Below are 8,338 nucleotides of genomic sequence, written 5' to 3'. Positions count from 1 at the left end.
CTTAGGGTCCTGGGATCGAGCCCCACATGGGCTCTGCGCTCAGTGGGAAGTTGGCTTCCCCTCTCTCTCCCTCTGCCCCTCCCTCCGTTCATGCACTTTCTCTCTCTAAAATAAATAAATCTTTTAAAAAATGTTCCTTAAATGTTATCTAATAGTTAATATTCTCATTAGCCATTCTTATTATTAATATTAATATTATTACCAAGCCTTACTTGGCCCTCCAAAATGACTGCCAGCATCACCTTATGGTGATGCTAACACCAGAAGTCTTCTGGTGATGCTAACAGGAAAGGGATGGAAGTGAATGGGAGCAACGTCTCCCAGCCCTGCTCCGAAATTTCCAAGGTCACGTTGGCCACCCCACTTCCATATTAGGACTCTGCTGCTGCCACCCGCTTGCTTCTGCCTGTCCTCCACCAACTTAAGATCTTTGAGAAATAAAAAGCAACTCCTTCTCCAAAAGAAAGACTGAAGGCCTCACCATGCTGCCAAATCTAAATACCTCAGCTTGGCCAGTTATGCCCTTTGCCAACTAGGCAGACCTCTTCCTGTCCTTCCAGTCTCCACCCAAGTTTGCCACCTCCTCAGAGAGGCCTTCCTGGGCCACCCAACCTAAGAAGCCCCAAATCATGACCATGATTCCATGTTTTATTTTCTCCATAGCATGTACTTCTACTTAAACCTATTTTATTCACTTGGATTTTCAATTTTTTATTGACTGTCCTCCCCCACACTTCAAGTAAAATGAAAGCAGGACCCTATCTGTCCTATTCACTGTTATCTCCCCCAGGGCCTGGCACGGTTCTTGGTAAATGGAAGCTGTCCATTCATAGTGAATGAAGAAATTGACTCAACCCTAATCCCAGCTTGGTCACTCACAGTCTACGAAACTCGGGACGAGATACTTCATCTCTGAAATGGGGATGGATAAGACTATCTTTTAGGAGAGTTTGGAGTGCCTGACACACTGCTCCCATAATTATTAACTCTCTTCACCTCTGATGGAGACCTTCGCCCAGTGCTCTAGTCAACTAACCCACTCATTTCCTGGTTGAGGCAGCTGAGGTCCAGAGGATAGTTACTGGTCTAAGGCTACCCGGTCAGCTGCTTTGCTCAGGTCATAAACTCGTTTCTTTTTACCCTTTACGTGAAAACCTGGCTCTAGCTAAATTGAATAGCTTGGCTTCTTCTGCCCAGAAGCTGTTGTTTCAACATGCATGGCTTCTTGTAAACCATACCTTCCATCTAGGATGTCCTCTCAGCCTCCCTGGTGCCTGCGTATTTCACTCTCACCTCCTCCAAGAAACCACGTAATTTAACTCACACAGCGCAGCTTTGCTCTTTGTTTCTCAATTCCTTCAGTGTATGCTTATTCCATTTCTAGCATAAGAATATTCTATTTGAACTTGCCCTTTTGCTAATTAAATATTAAACCCTTTTCCTGGACTGGACTATGGCTACACAGGACTAGACTAGAAACTCACCAAAACCAGGGCTTCCTTTACTTTTATGTCAGCCTCCATGACAGTCCCCAGAATAGGGGTTGACTGCTTGGCCGAGCCGGGTGCATGCAGAAGGTTCTAGCTAGAAAATCAGCTCAAAAGGATGATGCATGGAGGCATCTACAGAGGAGGCAGCTACAACGTTTCAGTTTGGAGACTTAGACTTCACTTCTCTTAGATTGTGATTATTCAATGTGAGGACCTGCCTACCTGGAAAATCAAGCATCCTGGACTATCACCTCAAATGGGAGAAAAAAATCAAGGAGAAAAGAGAGTGGGTAGGCAAAGAAATAAGAAATAAGCTCTATGGTCTAGGCAATATTTTAATGGGGAGGGAAGTGACTGAAGGAAGTCTTCCCATTGCTCAAGTCAGATAGTATTAATTCATTAGTTTACCATGTTAGGATTCAGATTAGGTTGTCACAGAAAATAGATTTAAGAACTTACCATTTTGTGCGCTTTATGTCTTCACCATTCTTTGTTAAAGATCTCTAAAAGTCCCAGATGTGTTTAAGTGTTCTTCATGGAAAATGTGCCACAGAGATAGGCAAAGCATACAACATCTAGAAAAGGTGCGGGTTCAAAGAAGCTTCTTGGAAGACTCAGGGAGCATTAAACCACTGAGCTGCATCATCCACTGGCTTCCACCAGTGCTGGATTCCTTGGCCAGTCTTCTCCCAGATGTGGAGACAGCTGAAGCAGCTGGAGATTCATCTGAGGCCCCATGAATTATAACCCTGGGCCTGGGTCCATTCTTCTTTGCACAGAGGAAATCTTTAACTCTATTTTTCCCCACTCAGCCACCCACTCTGATTTGTTCTCTGGGGCCAAGTATTTCATAGAAGGCCCTCTGGTACTTAAGTCCTGTATTTGTTCTCTTGGACACTAGGAGGTTAGAACAAAGGGTCCTGACTTAGCTTGGGGAAACTCATCAAATCATAGTTCCAGGTTGCCTCCTGCTTATACCCTGAATCCCCCCCCCTTATACAGTTTTAAATAACAGCCACTACCCTTGGATCTCAGGCTTCCCAATTTAACAGTTCATTGTATAGATTTATACACAAACACACACTTAAATTACTTTGGATTTTTTGGCTGTTGAGGATACAGCTTGCATTCAGGTTGGTAGAGGAGGAGTACCTAGAAGGGAGAAGAAATGAATACTAAATCCTCCACTCCTATCTGGGGATTTAGAGAGCAATTTTATCTGCCAAGCAATCTTCTATCCCCTTTGCTCCTCCCAGTATACCCTTTTCCCATCACCATCAGCATCCAGAATAGTAGCTTCAAGATGTGAGCTTGAACTTGAGCCTCAGGCCATGTACCACCTTCATTAGTAAAGCACCCCTTCTACCTTTCAGAATATTAGACAAAGCTCCAATATAAAATGCATCATTCCTCCCAGGTGTCTGTGTCTTCTTCCACCAGTGTGTTCTTCTTAATAAAAATACTTGAGGGGTGCCTAAGCGGCTCAGTTGGTTGAGCACAGAACTCTTGGTTTCAGCTCAGGTCATGATCTCAGGGTCAAGGGATCAAGCCCTGTGATGGGGTCTGCACTCAGCACGGAGTCTGCTTGAGATTTTCTCTCCCTGCCCCTCCCGGCCCACAAATAAATAAATAAATCTCGGGGTGTTTGGGTGGCTCAGTCGGTTAAGCTTCCAACTCTTGATTTCAGCTCAGGTCATGACCTCGGAGTCGTGAGATGGGGCCCCGGGGCAGGCTACGGGATAAGCATGGAGCCTGCTTAGGATTCTCTCTCTCCGTCTCCCTCTGCCCCTCCCCCTGCTCGTGCCCTCTCTCTCTCTCTCTTTCTTTCTCTCTCTCCTTCTCTCTCTCAAAAATAAGTAAATAAATAATAAAATTAAATAAATAAATCTTTAAAAAAACTAAAATACTTGACATATACAAAAGAGTATGTGATTTATAAAATGAGTTCCTATATGTTGTCTGACTTTATCCTCACAGAAACACTTGGGGAGGGAGAATGGTGGGACAAGAATTATTAACATCTCCACTTTGGGCAAGTAAAACTAAGACTTAAAGGGTATAGGGGAATAGGCAAAGGTCATCTGGTTAGTGAGTAGCAAAAGGAAAACTGAAACACTCAGCTGGTATTAAGTCCCAGCCCAGCCTGTTTATTCTGTACCTCACTCAACTGCCTCTCTTCCAGCAACACCTGCCATCTGCGTGTGTGCACAGGACCCTCCTCACTCCCATCGTGGGCACAACCCTCTTGTCCCGTCATACACTCCCACCATGCACAGTTCTCACCTCATCTTCCTCCCGTATACACACTCCTCACACTCCTGGAATGCATGTTCACAAGCTAATTTAAATAGGATTTATAAGAACACAACGACTTGCCTGGAAGCCGAGCCCTACTCTGGATCAACAATTAACTTGATGGCCCCAGTGTGGCTGGTCTACTGTCTTTGGAGCCTTTACAAAAAGCCACAGAGAACACTCATAACAGAGGAGTATTATTTAATTTGTCTTACGAGAACATTTTTTTTTCTGTTGTATTCATTTTCACTTCCTCCCCTCCACCCTATGGCACTAAGGGAACTCTACTCATTGGAAGTCAGCAGAGATCACAGTTTGCTCTAATGTGATTTTTAACCATTTGGTGGTTGTGGAGAGGTCATAAATAGTGTGAAACCTCATCCCTGAAAAATACCCAGGCATGTCCACACACTCAAAATTCGGCCCATAACTTTGTACTCTCAGAAGCCCATTCCCCAGCCCCTGAACTGTGCCAAGCAAGTCCTGCCCACGCCTAAACAGGAAGAAGCCTCTCCTCATACACACTGTTAAAATACTTTAAAACCAGATATGGCTGCTCCAGGACCTGAGCCTAAAACACCAGCCCTTATATGACTGAGAGATCAGGAGCATGAAACAGTCAAGCCGACTGCCCAAAATTGCAGATCTTCAAGCCAGGGCTCAGCCCCAGCTCTGTTTGATGTTGGGTTATTTGGGGATCTTAGTTAAATGACCCAGTCTCTGGGAACTTTAAATTCCTCACTCATGAAAGAGCAAGAATATTCTTATTATCATCAGTAAGAACACAATGAGCCCACAGAGTAAGTAACATTATTTGGGACTCTTGTAATTAGAAAGTATGATACAGTTCTCACTTCCGGAGTTTGCAATTTATTTGATTTGTTCTGCAAAAAAAAAAAAAAAACCTGAGGTGAGCTGCAGGCTCTTGCTCTCTTCATGTAGGTAAAATTGGGGGGTAGGCACATAGCCTGTGGAAACCCAGGGCAGCCAACCCTTCCTGTTGGCACCATGCTCCTCCACTCTTGTCTCCTCCAAGCATTCTTGCCCCATCCCCTCCACCTGCTACACTCCCTGTCTTCCCCACCCCACCCCAGCCCCCACCCTGCTTTCCACCCTCTCTCTAATTCTTCTCATATATCTTCACCTCCTTTCCTCAAAATTTGTTGCTGCCTGCGTCTTAATTTACACTCAGGTGAAAATAACAGGTAACAGCTTTAAAAATGCTTCCCATTCACATATATTTACACTTTAAAAGCATCAGAGTCTTTTTCAAAACACAGTTCTGATGGTGGAATTTCACCGACGTTAACAAGATGTTAACAAGGCAGGGCCTTGAAGTGGGGTGGAGGGAGAAAGGAGTCTCACAAAGACCTTCCCAGGCAAGGTCACCATTAAAGTTTTGAGGGTTGTACATAGCCCAGCACTAGGGGGCACAATTCTCATAAACAAGAAACAAACCACCTGCACAGCACAGGATTCCATCTCTCCACCCTGCTCTCACCCATCACACTTCTTACTGGACCCAACAGGTTGGGAGGGAGGGTTCTTACTAAATCTCCCAGGATGGGAGGACTTCCACTTAGAAGCTACTGCCCTCAAATTTTTTATCTGGCTTCCCATTTACAAATGCTTTGTGGAATTCCTACCTCATCTCTCCCTATCTCTTATTAACCTAGTCAATGCACATTGCCTCATGTCAGGCTTCGTGCCTCTGTTTCACTCTGGACGTGAAGTGAGTAGGCAACAGGTAATGAGCAATGGATATCATCATGGACAGCTCCCTCACCAAGGTGAGAACAGTGAGCCCAGAGCGGCAGAGAAGACTTCATCGGAGAGTCCACAATCTAATGTGCATGAGGCTTGTAGGTGTCAGTTTTCTCTGATCCTCAAGAACATCAGAAATTAAAGGGCAAAAAACTCTGGTATTTAACTACAGAAGAACATAAAACTAGACCTTGACCCAGATCAGTGAGAGAAGAAAAGCTGCTTTAGGCTCTCCTGGCTCAGACCCACCTCCCACCTGAGTGTGGATCCCAGAGCAGAGCCCAAGGCAACCAGCAGACCCCACTCTTCTCCCACCTTGGGTTCCAATGCTCTGCTGAGAAGCCAGACGTTATCTCCTTATAAAGGTTTGCTGTTCTTTGCCTGCCCTTGCTTCCTCCTTCCTGCACCTCCATGCAGCCTCCCTCATCACTGTTGACATCACCGAGAGGTGATCGGACATGGTAATGTCACTTCCTAGCAACCTGACAGGAGCAGCCCCGCAACTTGTCCAATACTTTCAAGCTGTGGTGATGAGACTCCAAGCATCAAGTTACTCCAAGTAAAGATTTCTCCCTTTCTCCCCTCTTTCTCTCCCAGCTACCCAGGAATCTCCTCCTTCCCCTCAGAACATCCCATCCTGGCATTTTGAATCCGGCAACAGACCAGCTGGAAAACACTTGCAGACTACAGAACTCCACTGGGTGGAAATCACTGCCTTTCATAAAGGAAAATCAAGAGTGCTTATTGTGTCTGGAAGGGGCCCAGATGTGGGAGAAGAGAAAACAAGATTAGTGATTGGACAGGCAGATTTCATTTCTGCTCTTGGAAGTGTGAAAAGAGAAAAGTGGAGGAATGGAGAAACTGAAAAGAAGAGTAGAAATTTAAAAGAAAACCCCTCATTTCACCTATATTTATCCAGCAGAGTGCATTATTCTTACTCACAGCTTCCACTACCCATCTCGGCATTTGACTCCCAGTGACAATTCCTAGTCCCCATCACTGCTGAGCTTCTGTGACATCCCAGTGAGTCCCCAACAGGCCCAAAACTAATTAGTCCCTCCTCTGCACATGCCCTACACAACATACACGTACGCACATACCTTCTTCCTGTTTTCCCTAACTTGGCCAATGGCATCTCTATCCACCTCACCCCTCAGCTAGTCAGCCTTCTTTTCTCCCACCCTGGCCTCTGCACCCACCCTACCACACCTCCAAACAAGCAAGCTCAAAGAGGTCCCAGTGTATTCCTCTCCATCACTACCACCACTTCATTAGCCCAGGCCCACACCATCTCTGGAAAGCTTGTCCTGACAGGTCCCCATCTTTCCAATCCCTCTCTTCACGTAGTCCTCAGTCTACATAATTGCTAAAGCTGTCCTTCTAAAGACAAAAACAGTCATGTTACTTCCCTGCTTAAGTCTTTAGGGAGTCTTCATCGCCCTCTGGAAGAAAGCTCTCGGCACCCAGGGGGACAAACACACACCCTCACACGTGGGTCCAGCTGACTCTTCCAGCTTCATTGCCTACCACTCCCGGGCAGCACCTTACACTCCAAACCTGCAAGACACACTTTCCCAAATGCAAAAGTTTGTGTGTGTGTGTATGTGTGTTTAGAGAAGAGAGCATGGCTTAAAGCTCGGCCGCCATCATAAACAACACAGTAGCTATCCAGACCAGGAAGTTCATGACCAACTGACTACTTCAGCAGAAACAAATGGTCATTGGTGTTCATCACCCTGGAAAGGCAACAGTACCTAAGACAGAAATTTGGGGAAAACTAGCCAAAATGTCCAAGCCCACCCAGATGTCATCTTTGTATTTGGATTCAGAACCCATTTTGGTGGTGGCAAGACACCTGACCCTGGCATGATTTAGGATTCCTTGCCATATGCGATGAAAAATGAACCCAAACATAGATTTGCAAGACATGGCCTATATGAGAAGAAAAACACATCAAGAAAACAGTGAAAAGAGCACAAGAACAGAATGAAGAAAGTCAGAGGGACTGCAAAAGCCAATGTGGGTGCTGGCAAAAAGTGAGCCAGAGATTAGATAACAGAAGGACTAAAGGTTCTGTAGGGACTTCATCTGTGGTGATTGTGCAGATTTTTCATGAGAGGATTAATAAACTAAGAACTTTAAAAGAGAGAAAGAGCATGGCTGTGAGTGGGTGATAGATGTCACACAAACCCTATGAGCTCAGGTTCTGCTCTGCAGGGGAACAGTGGGATTAGATGTGACACTGGGCTGAGAATCCACATTCCCCTGACTCTCTGGGAAAATGACTTTGTCACAGATCTCAATTTCCCCATCTGTAAAGTGAGAAGTTAATTAATGTCTGTGTCCCTTCAAAATCCTGTAGTGCCAATGAATTTGATGAGACTCCAGACAGAGCAGACTGCAAGGAAGAATGTTTTAGAAAGGAAGGAAGGAAGAAAAAGGAAGGAAGGGAGGAAGGAAGGAAAAGAAAGAAAGGAAGGAAGGAAGAAAAAGGAAGGAAGGGAGGAAGGAAGGAAAAGAAAGAAAGGAAGGAAGGAAGGGAGGAAGGAAGGAAAAGAAAGAAAGGAAGGAAGGAAGAAAAAGGAAGGAAGGGAGGAAGGAAGGAAAAGAAAGGAAGGAAGGAAGGAAGAAAAAGGAAGGAAGGGAGGAAGGAAGAAAAAGGAAGGAAGGGAGGAAGGAAGGAAAAGAAAAGAAGGAAGGAACGAAGAAAGAAAGAAAGAAAGAAGAAAGAAAGAAAGAAAGAAAGAAAGAAAGAAAGAAAGAAAGAAAGAAAGAAAGAAAGAAAGAAA

Source organism: Phoca vitulina, unplaced genomic scaffold, assembly GCF_004348235.1.
Source record: "Phoca vitulina isolate PV1807 unplaced genomic scaffold, GSC_HSeal_1.0 scaffold34, whole genome shotgun sequence".
Classification (NCBI taxonomy): Eukaryota; Metazoa; Chordata; class Mammalia; order Carnivora; family Phocidae; genus Phoca; species Phoca vitulina.
Note: the sequence above shows the minus strand (reverse complement) of the source record.